The sequence below is a fragment of the Phoca vitulina genome, unplaced genomic scaffold, assembly GCF_004348235.1.
Source record: "Phoca vitulina isolate PV1807 unplaced genomic scaffold, GSC_HSeal_1.0 scaffold8, whole genome shotgun sequence".
Taxonomy (NCBI): Eukaryota; Metazoa; Chordata; class Mammalia; order Carnivora; family Phocidae; genus Phoca; species Phoca vitulina.
In genome coordinates, this window is record NW_022589711.1 from 32239187 (window position 1) to 32257044 (window position 17858).

Here is a 17858-nt window from a genome sequence, read left to right on the forward strand (position 1 = left end):
AAAATCATGTGGTTCAGTAAAGCACAGTTTGAGAATTATTGCTCTAGGCTATTGGATGTCACTGAAGATTTTTCAGCAAAATCTGACATGAAAACTGTGGTATTTTAGGAAGATTGAATGGCTAGTGGGATTCAGGATGTAATTGATGGGGACACCAGGAGTAAAGATTTCAGGCGGGAGGCAACTAGAATAATGCAAAAGGGAAGTGAGAGTTTGGCCTGAAAGAATGGCAGTGGAAATAGAGGTAAGAATTTTTTTTTCTTTTTAATTTACATTTGGTTACTAAGAACACCTAGTGTAACTGGCAGTCTCTGTATTTGAAGGGAAGGATTAGTTGGGCTGTCACTTAGGATAACGTTATAAATCTGCAGGATGTCAGTCAAGCCCATTTCAACAGACTCTTAGAGCTACACTAGGTGTCCTAGAACAATGTAAAAAAAGAGGGGGGGGGCATTGTCTTTGAAATTTCATGAAGACTGGGTCTTCTTTTAGAAACAGAATAATTCATAATAATTGTGGGTGTAAGTACCGTAATGGTGTTTGACTTTAAGCATAAGCTGGTTAATTGGGGGTCAAACTTTGTGACAAACCAAGTTATGAAGAAAGAGACATAGATTTAAGGAGAAGAAATTATACGAAAGATACCAAGGAGGAAACAAGCAATTTAGGAATTGCAAGGTAGTGAATCAATGCCTGAGGGCAGCACTGTCCAACAGAAACAGAATGTAAGCCACATGTGTAATTTTAAATTTTCAGTAGTCACTTTAAAAAAGGTAAAGAGAAACAGGTAAAATGAACTTATTAATAAACTAAACCTTATTATCGCTAAGATCCAAAATATATCCAAAATATGCAATCAATCTAAAAGTTATCAATGAGAAATCTTCCTTGTTTTAATAGTAAGATACACATATATTAATCTGGTGTGTATTTTATCCTTACAACACACCAGAATTCAGACTGGCTACATTTCAAGTGCTCAGTAGCCCCAGAGGCTAGTAGCTGTCATATTTAGCAGTGGGGCCAATGAGCATCAGGCAGCCCGTCTTTCTTCTCCAATTTTTTTTCCACCTCTAATAATTCTTTCAAGCATCTATCAAGTGCAAGATACTTGCCCTACCCAGGTAGATTTTGGTATCTTAAAGTACCATGCACAATTAGACACACTGGGTAGGAGCATACAGACCCCTAACAAGTATTTTTGAAGTGGTCTCTAGCTATTGCTTGTAAAAACAAAGGAGGGAATGAAGGAGCAATCCAGGGTCAAGGCACTAGTAAACACGTGTGTAGTGGAAAGAGGGAAAGATAAGAGTACAGGGGGTTTGGTTCCAGTCTCTAATTATGCACCCTTGGGATAGTTACTAAACCTCTCTGAACATCAAGTTTCTCAGTGTAAAAATGCTTGGAAAATGTAAAATATGTAAAAACAAGGTAATAATATTAGTAACATATTAATCTCCTCAAGTGTAGGGCATTTTATTTACAAAAGCAGTTAAGTGAATCTCAGTTGGAAGGAATGTAAGGAGAGCATTATCTCCAGGGTATTGAAAAGAAGGTGGGATGGGGCTCATCCCAGAGCCTGAACTGCTTCAGGGTAAGAGCCAGTCTGCCCTCCAGATGCCAGTACCCCTGACCGTCCCCACCCTGCCAACGTTAGGCAACTTACCTAAATGAACAAGCTGGTGCCAGTTTTTGTATTTAGATATTCAGGAGAGTAGCCAACAAGAAGGGAACCTTGCTTATGAGATAAATTGATGTTTTGGGTGACTTATTCTTCCTACGGACAAATTGCATATCTTTTGTGACTATACTTTAATTCAATTCAGATATAGCAAACCTTTTGGAGAAATGTATTTACTTACTCATTTATCCTTCTTATAAGTTTTGAGGATAGACAAAATGGGCAAGACTAAGTCTGGAGATCAGACTACTCTAGAGAAGGTCCCAATAGCAAGCAGTAGAAAGAAGTTCAGGCAGAAGTGCCAGAATTTCAGGGAAATCTGGCACATAGGGAGGGTTAGGAAAAATAGTACCAGATTTATGTTCAGAGGATCTGTTCTTGCATCACTGTTGAGTATTTACTAGCTCAGGGACCCTGGGCAGTTTATTGAACCCTTCTGAGCCTTAGATTATCTATAATTAAATTAAAATTAAATTGAGGTACTATCACCATGCTCACCTGATCATTTTGGTGCTCAAAGAAGAGAATATATGAAAAGATAAGAGGGTGGTTTGTCAAAGGTAAAGTCCTACACAGGTATTGATTATGACCTGACCATCATCCAGGTGACAGATGCACTTGAATCCTCACAGCACAGGGCAGGGAATCAGACATTAGGAGAGAGTCAGGTTATATTTCTTGAAAACCTGGGGACTAGTCCAAGCCCAAGTCATGGAGGAATGAGGGTTCTGTCCAGGAAACTACAACACGCATGTGGCAGTCAGGAGCCCGTTTATTAGGACTGTGGTTTTAAGGTAGGACTTAGTTAAAAGACAAAAGCCTAACTAGTGGCATCTGGACACCTAATTAGAGCTGGATCACCTAGTTCCACCAGGTGAAACCACCACCCTGCCCCCACCCAGCCCCCGCCGCAGGGATTTTTAAATGACTCCTGATCAAAGGCAGGACTGACCTTAGATTGTTGTGTGGGGATCAGCCTAAAGATGGAGAAAGACCATACTGGATTTGGTGGTAAAGACAGAGCATAGGTCGAGAGCCAAGTAGATCTTTACCATGAAGATTTTTTTTAAAAACTTACTTTAAAAAGATAGGCTTGTATAATAACATAAAAAAAAAGATAGGCTTGTACATTGGACATGCTTTCTGCTCTCTGTTCATGGGTCACTACCAGAACATTTCTTGTCATTAATCCAGGGTTCTGTGAAATATATGGTCCCTCTCCAGCTGCTGCACACATGATCGCACTGCTCAGTAACAGAATACTAATGAGATGTCTAGGTTCTTTAAGAAGACTGAATGATAGTAATCACCAAAGCACACATCAGAAATCTACAGTTGCATATGATGATAAAACACCATGTCAACCATATTAATTTATTTAACTTGCAAATAGAAAATTATACCAGTCTATTTGATAATACATTATCTTCCAATAGGTTCATCCTTAGAGATGCCTGATAAACACTCTACCAAACTAATGACATCCAAAACTAAATTAAAATCATTTGGTTCTTCCATCAGCTAAAAAAAAAGTGAGCTATTCAATTATTATTAAGTTGGAAACTGGTTTAATTTTCCCTTATTTTTTATTAAAAAGTCATGTGGTAAGAAATACTGATTATTAATTATCCTCTTACAAATCGATCCTAAAATTTATAGACATTGCCACAAGAAATCATTAACCAAGGTGAGAAGAAAATTTTACTATTTTTAAGAGAGGTGGGGAGGGGCAGAGGGAGAGGAAGAGAAAGAATCTTAAGCAGGCTCCACGCTGGAGCCCAATGTGGGGCTAGATCTCACAACCCTGAGATCATGACCTGAACTGAAACCAAGAGTCAGATGCTTAACTGACTGAGCCACCCAGGCACCCCTTAAAAGATTTTATTTTTAAGTAATCTCTGCACTCAACGTAAGATTCAAACTCATAACCCCAAGATCAACAGTCCCGTGTTCCACCAACTGAGCCAGTCAGTCATGTCACTATTTTTTTTTTTTTTGATAAGGCAACTTTTGAGGATGTGCTCCTAACACTTGAGTCACTCCATAATTCCTGCTTTATCAAAATTTAACATAGTTTGGCTCCTCACAGCATCTAACATCAACTGGGGTCTATTATCTCAAGATAGGTATGGAAAAGGACAAGCCAGCATTGATACTGTAAAACAGTAAATTTCAAAGTGTGGTTCCCAGATCTGTACCATTAGCATCACCTGAGAATATGTCAGAAATGCAAATTATTAGACCCATCTCACACCTGCTGGAATCAGAAACTTGGCATGAGTCTTTGGGTCCTAGCAATCTGTATTTTAACATCTCTCCAGGTGATTTTGATGGATACTCAAATTTGAGAACTACTGTCTAAGGTACTAACAATGTGAGAACCTAGTAAAAAGATATTAGATTTTTTTTGTAAATAAGTTGTGTTGAGAAAAATATTAACAGACTTATTAGACAGCCTTATGATTAATAAGACAGGAAAAATGCATCCAAATCCAATGTAAGTATCTACTAACCAAGACCCTTCCCCTCCCAATTTAGAATAGTTGGTAAGGATTATTTATATCCATAATTACACTTCCTTTGCTATTTTCATTGCTTCAACAAATAGTACTAAAAGACACATGTGCAAGACAGGAAGAAGGAAGAAAAGGGCTGATGACACCTGTGTCTGTCTCCTTTTATAAACAGAAGCTTTTCAAGTACAACACTCCACTTAGCAGATTTCTATGGCTCACTGGCCAGAACCACTGCTCAGGACAAACCCCTACCATCAAGAAATAATGGGAAAGCAAGTATAGAATTTTGTTTTCCCACTCTGTAGAGTTTATTGTTCTTTAAGAAAGAAATCAGATAGGCAAGGAGGCATTGACGTGGGTCATGGGTCAGTCTATAAGATTATAAATAGGAGATGTCAGTCCGGGTAGCCATAATAAAGTATTTACAAGAATGATCTTTAAGCTTTAGTGACACTAGGGCAAGGAAAGTATATAAAGGTAGAACCCTGAGTCCCATGTCCCCAAGTTTCCAATGTGGGGTCTTCCCCTACATCCAAAGAAGAGACCATATTAGAATGTACACTTGTGGGGTCCCTCCGTGAGGGAGGAGTGACTTTCAACTGCCTGTTGACATTTGGAAGAGCCTGACATTCATGACACCATTTCGCAGACAGGTTACTGTTTAGAAACATAGACAGTGCAGGTCTATCCCTCTTTCTCTTGGAACTGTGGGTCCCTAAGTGAAGTATATTCTCCTCCTCAGTTACTTCTCCCTGTGGCAAACACACTAGACAGCCCTCCTCAGAGTGGAGATTTAATGCTTCCTCTCTGATGACTGAATGAGAAGATTTTAAATAGGATAAGAGGGAGGCTGGCTTGCCAATTTCTGAAATTCAACTTTTCCATTATTAAACTAAATCTGTATTTTGACTCCTGCTTAGTGTTTTTGTTTGTTTTTAATTAAATATATCCCAGAGAGAAGAAAGGGTGCATGACAACTCCTCCAAGCCTCTAACAAAGAGAATACAGTTATAAGGAGATCTTTCTCTGCAACCCACAGCCTATGAGGAATACATGAATAATATCTAATAAAATAAAGTGAAAATGTTAGAGGGATCAGAAATAATTTCTGGAGGTAGAAAGGAATATGAGTGTTAATAGTCAGGATTCCATCCGGAAGGCAGAACCGAGTACCATGTAATAAGGGATCCACTGTAGGAATAAATGGAACCATTGTGGAAAAAGGGGAAAGTGGAGGATCAGAGACAAGCTACTAGCTAACCTCCTGAAGCACCGAAGCAAGTTGGGAGCTTGAGAGAGAATATGGGTAGCTGCCAGGGGGAGACTATGAAGAAAAGGAAGTGATGTGTAGGGAAAGCTGCAGTCTCCATGTCTGGTGGTGAGCCTGGGCTGCTGTGGGTCAGTAGGACTACCAAGTGGGAAGAAGAGTGGCACCCAGAGCAGGAGAGAGTGAAGAGAATCTGGAATCACCTCGTTTCTCTGCATCTCTCTTTCACTACACCTAACCAATGAAACCTTCAAAAAGTCATGACAGCTGCCTTGTCTCTGCTTTCCAAATCTTATGCAGTTTCTCTTTGGACTAACTCACTTAATCGTAAGCCTTAAGAAACAGTTCTGGGAAATATAGTTCCAGCCATACTTAACTTCCAAATAAAGACAATAGCAAAACCATGCCTCTACTCTATCCTTGTACAACCAAAACATACTCACTTCTCCCCAGAGGACACACAGTTCCACATGTCATCTCGATCACGAGTGATGCCCATTCTTCTTTGGGCTGAATCACACTTGCCCTTTGATGTCTCGTAACCTAAATACTAGGCTGTAAGGTTAACCACCATTAACACATCTTATGTTAGAAAACAGGTGAATAGAAGATGGGAGAAAAGCAAAGAAAAAGAACTGAGATTGAAAAGAAAAGAATACACACATTTATTTCAGAGTTGGGATGAAATACTCATAACTACTACAGTTCCTGTTTTTGAAACTGGACACGTAGTCATTGCTGGTATTTCAAATTTCCTTCTAACACTAAGCTTTTCATATTCCTTTGCCCTTAGTAAACACTTTAGCTGGTCAGTTTGTTGCTTGCTAAGGTGGTGCAAACTGTCATTCCTGAGTCATGAGGAGTTATTGTAGTTTTTCATTAATTTTCATCACAGATATAGGAGTACTAAGAGAAACCCCAGAAGTCCTCCTGTGTTCCAGACATTCTTCTCCCTGCCTTCATTGGGAATTGTACAGAATCATCATCTCAGCCAGTACAGTTACCTCTTCTTTTCCTCTTGGTTCACTGGCATTAGAAGCTCAGAGTGGCTAGGTGCTAGTCTCAACTTGCAGTTTAACAGAACATTTGTTGTATCCCTTGGTGAAAGAATTGTACTCTGGGAACCAGAAACTTAAATCCAATAGAGCTTAAGATTGCAGAGATAGGAAGCTCAAATTCTGCTGGATCGATGGGAATAGAGAAGCCCATCCTACTTATATCCCTTGCAAAGAAAACATTTAATAAAAATTTTAAATTCTTTTGAACTAAAAATAGAAACTTCTTAAACCTTATAAAGCATTTCTAAAACAAACAAACAAAAAAACCCCAGTTACATCAATTATACGTACTTGTGAAATGTTAACATCATATCCTTCAAGATTGGAAAAGAGATAAAAATGTCCATTTGAAGCAACATTTTATTAGAGGTCTTAAAAATAAATAAATTGACAAAGTACAATAAAATGATAAAGAGAAGTGAAAAGTGTAAGAATTGGAAAGAAAGAAAACTGTCATTTCGCCCCCTGACAAACTGGAAATGTATATAAAAATTCAAAAGAGTAGATGAATAAATTGTAAGTAATTTTAGCAAGTTGGCTGGATACAAGGTTAATATACAAAAATCAACTGTGTTTTAATATAATAGGAACAAATTTAGACACGAAAAAATTTTTTAAATCTCACAATGTTGAGTAAAAGAAGAAAGATACAAATGGATATGTACTGGGTGACTTTTTTTTTTTTTTGAAGATTTTATTTATTTATTTGACAGAGAGAGACACAGCGAGAGAGGGAACACAAGCAGGGGGAGTGGGAGAGGGAGAAGCAGGCTTCCCGCTGAGCAGGGAGCCCAATGCGGGGCTCGATCCCAGGACCCTGGGATCATGACCTGAGCCAAAGGCAGACGCTTAACGATTGAGCCACCCAGGCACCTATGGGTGACTCTTTTTATATAAAGTTTAAAACCAGGTAAAACAACTGTGGTGTTAGCACTACAGTAGTTACCTTTGAGGAGGAGGGAAGGACAGATCGAAAAGGAGCATGAGGTAGACTTCCAACTTGGGTAGTCGTTCCCTGGTGTTATATTTTGTGCATTCTTCTACATGTGTATATTTTTCAGAATTAAAAAAATTTTTAATAAAATGAGAAATTATATATTAATAAAAAGAAAAATGATAGAAGTAATAAACACATCCAAGACCCGGGTTCTTTGAAATAGATTAATAAACTTCTGGTTGATCAAAAGCAGAATAAAATGTAAAAGATTAAATACATAAAACAGGAAAAGATAATTGGGTGATAATTATAGATGCAGAGGAAATCAAAAGCATATCAGAATACTTCTTTGTTCAAACACGTGCAAAACAATTGAAGACCTGGAATTAAAATAAATGATATTTTTAACAGAAATAAATTATTAGAATAACTCAGAATAGAGAGAAAAACAATTCTGAGCAAACCAATTAACATAGAAGAAATATAGAAAGCCATCATGGCACTAACTCCCCTCCAAAAAAAAAAAAACACCACATCACGCGTAGATGGTTTCACAGGTCAATTTTATTAAACCTTTAAGGAACAAAAAACTCCTATTCTGCTTAAATTATAGAGGAACATAAGAAAATAAGTAAAATACTCTTATTTTTTTTTAGGTAATCTCTACACCCAATGTGGGGTTCGAACTCATGACCCCATCGACAGTCACATCCTCTACTGAACCAGCCAGGTGCCCCCATATTCTTAATTTTTTTAAAGCTGGAATAATGATACCAAACCCTGACAAAGTTAGCACACATGAGCACACAAACTGAAAACCATCTCACTTATGATTATCATTGCAAAAATTCTAAATAAAATGTTACCTAACAGAATCCATTAACCCATTTAAAATTTTCTATGATGAAGTTCTGTTTATTTCAGGAATTTAAGGAATATCAAAATTAAGGAATATATTAATATACTTCATCATATGTTGATCCTACTTCTTTTCCAAGGCACTTGGTAGGATGTCTCTCCCCTCTCTTCTTGCAGTTCCATGTGGTCATGTAATTCGCCTTCGTTAATAAAGTGAGAACCAAGGTAATGTGTGGAAAGTTGAAAAGTCAGTGGCTCCATTTTCCTCTACTATAGAGACTCTCAATGCTCCAGATGATGGCTGCTCTATGAGCCTGAGTCTGGGGGTAAGGAAGACATGCAGCTCCTCTGATGTGTAATATCAGCAAGAAATAAACCATGTTGTTTTAAGCTACTGAGAATTTGAGGTTATTGATTACTGCAGTATAAACTAGCTTGTATTGACTGATACATACTAATACATAAAAAGAGGGAATAAGCCACATTATCTTTTATAGATGGCAAAATATATGATAAATTTTGTATCCATTTTATTATAATCCACTTCCAGTTTTGATAAATTCTGAATAAAATAGAAATGCCTAACACATTAAAACATATATATCTGAAATCAAAAGTTAGCATCATGCTTAACAGGAATATACTAGAAGCATTTCCATTAAAGCCAGGAATAAACAAAGTTCTTTATCACCATATAGTTTTTTTAAATAGACCTGGATAAGAGAAAGAAATATATGATTTAAAACTTGGAAATGAGGATATAACATTTTTCTTATTTATAGATGATATAAATGGCTTATTATTTATAGTAGCTCTTAGGTGATTCTCTTAAGTAAATTCAGTGATGGTTTAGGTACAAAATAAAACCCTTGGAGAGGCATATTTGTTTTAAAAAAGATGATTTAACAATGTAAAGATGTCAATTCTCTCTAAAGTAATCTATAAATCTAACATTAATCAAATGAAAGTGTCATTTTTTTAACTAGATAAAATGATTCTAAAATAATATGGGAAAAATTAATGAACAAGTACATTCAGGAAAATTCTCAAATAAAAAACAAGGAAACACCAGTTCTATGAAATATTAAAATATTATCAAAGTACAATAACACAAATTATGGGTGATAACACATTTAAAATGAAAAAAAATTCTTCATACAAAAAAATACAGATGGTCCCCAATTTACAAAGGTTCAACTTAACTATTTTTTGACTTTAGGATGGTGCAAAAGAGACATACACTCAGTAAAAATCATTCTTCAAATTTTGAATTTTGATCTTTACCCAAGAGAGTGACGTGAGGTACGATACTCTCGTGATGCTGGGCAGCTCCCAGTCAGCCATGGGATCACAAGGGTAAACAACTGATACACGTACAACCATTCTGTTTTTCACTTTCAGTATAGAATATAATAAATTAGATGAGGTGTTCAACACTCTATTATAAAATAGGGTTTGTGTTAGATGATTTTGCCCAACCATAGACTAACATAAGTGTTCTGAGCATGTTTAAGGCAGGCTCAGCTAAGTTATCAAGTTTAGTATGTTAGGTGTATCAAATGCATTTTCAACTTAGATATTTTCAGTTTACAATGGATTTATTGGGACATAACCTTATCATAAGTTGAGGAAGATGTGTACACCATAAAGTCAAAAATCAGTCAAATAACTGGGAAAGATCCTTTCAACTTTTATCATAATTGGAAATTTTACTTAAGACTACTTGCAATCCAATCAGGAAAAGATGGATAGCCCCAGAGAAAAAAATGGAAAGGGATTAAATAGTTAACAAAAAAGGAAACAGAAATAAGTACTTTCTACACGTGTGGCAGTCATGAAAAATTTAACACCATAATGAGAACCCTAGAACATTTTCCTAGGCATCATGTGGTGAGAAAGGGAAGGTACAGAACGGTATGTATGAAATGCTTTCATTTCTGTAACCCACCAAAAAAATATATATGCATACAATACATGTTTGTATGTATTGCACATCTCCTTAAGGCTACATAAAGAAACTGATAAGTCAATGATTCTGTGGAAGGGAACTAGATGGCTAAGAGAGAGGGATAAAAGAGAATAATATCACCGTGTATTTTTTTTCTTTTTAACATTTAAAAAAAAACACTTTTTTGTGTGTGTAGTTTCAGATTTAGAGACTAATTAAGCAGATAGAGTTCCATATACTCACCCCACTCCCTGGCAATTAATGCACCAATATATGACATATTAACCATAGTGCCTGGTTTACATTAAGGTTCACTCTTTATATTGCAGAGCTCCATGGATGTTGAGAAACGAATGCCATGTACCCACCATTACAGTATCATACAAAATAGTTTCGCTGCCCTAACAATGTCCTGTGCCCCACCTAGGAAAAGACAACACTGTTCATGTTCAATTAGGCAGGGTTTATCCATCCTCCCTGCTATCCATGCTCCCCACTTCCCCCTGGCTACCACTATTTTTACTGTTGCGATAGTTTTTACTTTTCCAGAATGTCATATAATTGGAATCATACAGAATGTAGAGTTTTCAGACTGGCTTTTTTCACTTAGGAATATGCATTTAAGTGTCCTCCATGTCTTTTCATGGCTTGACAGCTCATTTCTTTTTATTGCTGAATATTCCATTGTATAGATGTAACAGTTTATGAAATCACACGTGGCTGTTTATCATTCTTTTTAGATGTTGTTGGATTCAACTTGCAAGTTTTTGCTGACAATTTTTCATTTTCTTTCCTTTCATGTAATGTCTGGTTTTGGTATTAGAGTAACGATGCCCTCATAGAATGAGAATTGATTGGTAGAATTCATCAGCAAAACCATCTTGGCCCGATGCGTTGTTTCGGAAGGTTAGTAATTATTGATTTAATTTCTTTAATATAATTCTATTCAGATTATCCCTGTCTCCTGGTGTGAATATTAGTAGCTCGTGTCTTTCAAGAAATTGGTCCATTTCATCTGAGTTATCAAATTTGTGGACACAGATGTTCGTAATATTCCCTTATTATCCTTTTCATATTCATAGGCTCAGTAGTGATGACCACTTTCATCTACCGGGCCTGTGCCTCAGGGCAGTAACCTTTACAAATACTTCTCAAAAATTTTTCTCCCTTAGTTGAGAAATGAAGGTTCGAATGGACTGTAGTTGGGTAGTTTTCTTTCCTCTGAGTCTGATAAGGTTCCAGAGCTTTTCCTTGTTGGGTAAGACTTTGTTAGCTCTTAAAGTGTCCATAAATCTGTCAGAAGAGCTAGGAATATAACAGCATCCAAGTCTTAGACATACTGTTTTGTTATTAAAATTTGGCCAACTTTTCTCAACTGTGCCCTTTCCTCAATCTCTTCCAGGAAATTAAAAAAAAATAATGTACAATTTCATACTGAATTTTGTAGGTACATTGATCAGTTGGAAAAGCTATGACACCCAAGAGAAGGCAGAGTTAAAGTATGAAAAATGTCTCTTTCAAAGAGAAAAATGTTTACTTAACAACGCTTAGAATAGCTATTTCATAGAAATAAATTAGTTAAGAGGGCAACCTAGACTAGCTTTGGTCAGTAAGTCACCCTAGAATACTTTGAAGATTTATTTAACGCCTCGTACTAAACTTGCCACCCTGTACCACTCTTGAAAATGCAGAATCTTTACTGTTAATTATTTTCTACAATTGGTCACAGGTTTGATGAGAAATCAAGAAACCAAGGATAAAGGAAATAAAGGTTTCTACCCTATTTCCCTCCCCAAAGGGAGATACACACTAAGAAATTACTAAAAGCCATCAGCTTTATTTTGTATTTAAGATTTTATTTATTTAACTTATTTATTTAGAGCGCATGAGTTGGGGGGAGGGGAACAGGGAGAGGGAGAGCATCCCAAGCGGACTCCATGCTAAGCGTAGAGCCCCACGCAGGGCTCAGATCACACGATCCTGAGATCATGACCTGACCTGAGCTGAAACCAAGTTGGATGCTTAACCAACTGAGCCACCCAGGTGCCGCCTTATTTTGTATTTCTAAGAAAAATAAAAAAATAAGTCTATCAAGTATGCATTATCATTTTACAGATAAAACTTTCCTTAGGTAAAGCTAGAAGTTAAATTTCAATGTAGTTACAAAACTCATGATTTAAAAATTTTAAAGTAACATTTAGTTACAAATTTTAGAATGTAAATAAACAAAATCAAACAACTTCATTACTCAATGGCAACCATTGTTTACCATTTATATTTATGTATTGCATATTTATACACACCTATATATCTTAAAGAGACTCAGGTATGCGAATCACTTTTTACAAATAGTTTGGTTTCATGCTTTTTCCACATAACACACCAGGAATCTCTTTCCATGTGCCCATATATTTCAATATATTTTTTAAAAAGGCTCTGTTATTTTAATTAATGTATTTTACACCGTATACATGGGTTGTTTCCAATTTTGTGCAAAAATAATGTTGAAATGCACATCCTAAATCTTAGTGCACATCCTTAAGATAAATTCCTAGAAGTGAAACTGCCCATAACCCATGTTTATTTTTTAATCATGTAGTTTGATCAGTATGTTTGAGTCACCAGACTTCTTTTCTGAAAATGTAATATAAAGTTTAAATCTTTTTGAAACACAGGGGGCCTGGGTTTACTGTTAAGAATCCTTTCAGCTCTAACATGCTCTGATTAACTGTGGGTTTTATACAAATTAGTGTGTAGTAGTTAATACCAGTCTTTATTTGTGGGTAAATGAAAACCCTAATTGAACATGAACAGTGTTGTCTTTTCCTAGGGCTAATCATAAGTCTTTTTATTTGAAGTTTGAGAAAAGCATAAGGCTACTCTAATACATTGTATCTTTTGGCTCTTTGAGATTAGTGAGATGAAATATAATTCTTGGAATAGTGTAGATAATGTAATGGAGAGAGGGAATCATATTCACTATTAAATCCCTGCCAAATGCCCAGCTACTTAGTGGAAAATTAGTTTTTAATAACATAATGAAACTGTAACCCAACCTACTCTATTGACTTCGAAAATGTCACTTTCTTATGCAGCACTGGCTAGACCTTACATAAAAAGCTCTTTGCTGTATATCCTAGGATTATCCTTTTCTTTTCTTTTTTTTTTTTTTTTTTTTGAGATACCAAGAGCATATAAACACTAGGTCCTTGGGGAATTAAGATAACTAAAAATATGCATTTAATTGGGAGGAAAGTTACTTCTCACATCTAATGACGTTTATGATGGACTATTTGTAGTTCAATGTGAAGAAAAGATGGTTTCTGATAATTATGGTACCTCTCATTCATGGTGATAATTAAGTTTTCTTAGGGTATTTTTGAAATGTTTAGATGAACACAAGCATAAACAAAACAAGCCTCAGTCTTTGCATGACAGGAAGAAAGTCAATTAGCTACAAAATGCTGCACAGAGTAAGACTAAGATTTCAAAGTGATTTGCAGATTCAAAGAAACCCATGATTTTTAAAATTTTTGTTTCATCTCAATGTATGGATTACAGAAGCATACAATTTCAAGTACTTATCACGTTCATTATCCATATTATAAAAAATAAACCATCTACCTTTTAAAGGCATAAGTCAGTCATATTTTTATTTGTTCATTTTTTAAAAATTATCTTGAATGTAAACTCAGTGAATGCTGAAAATAACAATTTGTTTCTTAATCCAAAAGACTTATTTATCATTATGAGTAATATGTGTTTAATATTTACTGGTGATCATTGAGAGAGTCAAGGGAAGTGAGCAATTCTCAGATTGGGGATTTTGGAAGGAAAATAAGATCCAAAGTGCCCTGTGGTTGAAAAAATATTCCATATGCTTAACATACTTATTATTTATTTTCTTAAACTATAGAAAAGCAAATCTCAAATTCTTGGCTTGTGAGAATATGCACACAAAAAAGTACATACTCTTATTAACTGTAAAACTATAAATACTATATTTTGTCAATGATGTAATACATGATGTAATTTTGATCACTATTCCCAGCATATCAAGGTATTAGCAAAATGTTCCATTTTCTTCCATTAAAAGTTTAAAAAAAAAAAGTGGCAACCATGAGAGTAATAACTGATTCAAGCAAGAATTATTAATGGATGCTGAAACTAGTGGGTGAAAGGTGGAAGAAACAGGGTATTTGCAGTATCTCCCTACAAATTACTTATTATATCAAAAGAGAAAAATAGTGTTATAATGAAGATACTACTTGTGTGTATTGTTGTGTGTAAATAGGTAAATATATTATGATGTTGAGAGCCAGGGTATTTCCATATAATCATTTAGAGTAAAAATTATAACATTGTTTTGGGGTTTAATAATATATATAGATATATGTGTCAGCCATAGCATAAAGGATGAGAACGTAAAAGGACCAACACAGTTACAGGGTTTCTACATTTTATACTAAGTAGTACAATATTAACTTCAAGTGGACTGTGAAAGTTAAGGACTTGATTGCCAAGATAGATTAAAAAGAAAGCAAGACTGAACTATATGTTTTCTACAATCTTAAGTTTTATATATAACAACACAGGTTAAAAGTAAATGGATAGAAAAATATATACTAGGCCAAGAGAAAACATAAAAAGGCTGGAGTGGTTATATTCATATCAAATAAAATAGACCTCAGACTTCAAGACAGAGTTTACCAGAGATAAAGAGACACATTTCTTAATGAGATAGGGCCAATTAATCAGTAAGATATAACACCCAATAGCAAAGCCTTGACTGTTTTTGTAAATGAAGTTTTATTAGAATACAGCCATGCCTATTTATGTGCTGTCTATAGCTGCTTTCTTGCTACCGTTGTAGAACTAAGTAGTTGTAAGAGAGAGACAGTATGACTCACAAAGCCTGAAATATTTTCTATCTGGCCCTTTACAGAAAATGTTTGCTGACTCCTATAAAGTGAGTAAGTCACAAACAGGGCATGTGTTTGGTTCATCAGTAGGTATATCAGAAGCAAGGCCGTAAACACAATTCGTAACTATTTGAAAAGAGGAAAAGAGTCAGATTAAAGGTTATGAGTTTAGGAAATATAACTTGATTAGAAGTACCTTAACATATGTGAATGAGTCCCAGGTAGAAGTTGAAAGTCAAACATTCTCATTTAACTAAGAGTCCTAACTCAAGACAGAGTCTCATTATATCCTTAACATAAATAACTAGACTTTATAACAAATAAATAAAACTAAAAGTATACTAATCTGACAATTTCCCCTCAAAACACAGCATTAAGTTTTAATGAGTATTTGTTTTTGCCCTGACATTAGACAGTTTAGTATAAACTTCAGTCAGCCCAATTTTAAGAGAAGTCCGTATCTAGTCAAGGGGCATATGTAAATGGCAAAAGGAACTGTGCTAATGTACACTTGGACAAACTCTTCATAGCAAGATTTTTAGAGAACTTGAACAATTCTAATATAATGATACATTTACTTAGTTCTACTTTCTCTAATAGGAAATGGTCATACACACATAGAAATCATTTGTAAAACTCTATAGTGGTGGGTCAAAGATTTTTTAAAAAGAAAATACACACACACACACACTCTGTTATATTAATCTGAGGTACACAAACCTAAAATGCAAAAAAAAAAAAAAAAGAGGACTCAACATACTAAGATTAAGAAAAATAATAGCGACAATATGAAAGATGCTGTAAGAGACAGAAAGACTAGGATAAACAAAAAATGAAGAGGATGATGATTAGTACTCACCTCTAAAGCTAAAGTACATTTTTTTTTCTCTTTAGAGAGATCAGGAATGACATTAAAATTGTATTAAAAAAAGGTTGCTAAAAAAAATATATGGATGGGACGCCTGGGTGGCTCAGTCGGTTAAGCGTCTGCCTTCGGCTCAGGTCATGATCCCAGGGTCCTGGGATCCAGTCCCACATCGGGCTCCCTGCTCCGCGGGGAGCCTGCTTCTCCCTCTGCCTCTGTCTCTCTCTGTCTCTCATGAATAAATAAATAAAATCTTTAAAAAAAAAAAAAAATATATGGAGCCTCTGTCTATATAGATCTTTAAGAATAGGCAAATTTAGCGTCTTAAAATAAATGCATACTTGCAAGAATGGACTAGATCTGCACTGTCCAGCAGGATGGCAGTTAAAATCTAAATTCTTCAGTTGCACTAACCATATTTTAAGTGCTCAAAAATCACATGTGGCTAAAGGCTATAATACTGGACAGTGTAGAGAACATTTCCAACATTACAAAAAGTTCTATTGGGCAGCAGTGGGCTAGGCTCGTATCTTCTTGAAAGTGTCTACATTGTAAAGATAGTTTGATTTTCCCTAGAGGTTTTGGTTTATTTATTTATTTTACAGAACTTTTTGTTTCATTTTACAGAGCCTTTTGTTCTTCAGTCATATCTATCCATTTAAACATTTTTTCATATAAAATTGAAAATGATTGCAATTTCAAAAAAGAAATAGAATGTACCCCTTATAGAACAAGTAGCAATCTAAAATGTGTTACTCTGTATAATGTTTTTTAAAAAAATTTGCAGAACTATGCAAAATGTATTCAAGTATGTAAAACCATGAGTTTGATAATTAGCAAATTATGAAAATATGTCTAGTTTCTAAACATAAATTCAGATATACTATAGTTGAAAAACAGAAGTAAATCTAAGTTCACTTAAGTCACATGAAGATATAAATAGGGAAGAAAATACCAAGCAAAATTCATGGTTGGAAACTGTAGCAATAAAACCAACTAAAATATTGATACAAAAATTCTTCTTAAACACTACTTACAATATTTGATTCAAATGAAGAGTACTGAAAAATTCCTTTGTATTAAAGAAATACGTAAGGATATTTAACCTATGCCTTAAAATTAAATGGCCAAATTAAAAACTATCTAAACAAAAGGCAATATATTAAATGTAATTCACATTTGAATAAATAAGTAAGAAATGTCTGAATATGTAGCAAGGCTGGAATCCAAGTTGTCCTCGTGCAAATCAAAAGAAATTCATAATTGATTGGAAATGATATGGGCAGACCAACATGGTACATTTAAAAAGAGTCAAAAACTAAGGCTATCTCAAACAAGTCTACAAATTATCGTTTTTTTAAATGTGACAATGTATTTGTTTAACACATCTGATATTTTCTAATTTTTTCACATTATTTCTGTAACTATTCATTGCATTTTTTTCAAATTTAGAACTTATACCATATATCTTACTGCATTTTAAATGCAGTAATAAAATTATTTTAAATTCACTGAATTTTCTTTTGTGCTATTTAGAGAAAAACTTCTCAGGCAATGCTATACCTTCTCTTTTTATACTAAATAACTGTATTTTCAATTTCTTAATCTTTAGGATTGTTATATCAGGAAAGTTTGATTTTAAAATCTAATCACAAATGAGAATAAATTAAAAAGGAGAAGAGAGTGGAAAGCAACTAAGGAAAAGGGAAAAACCTTAGAAAAACAATAATGGAGATCAAGAAGAACATTCTAATTAAGAACCAAAGAAAGCTTTAAGCAATAAAAGCCAGAAACAGGAAGTAAAAC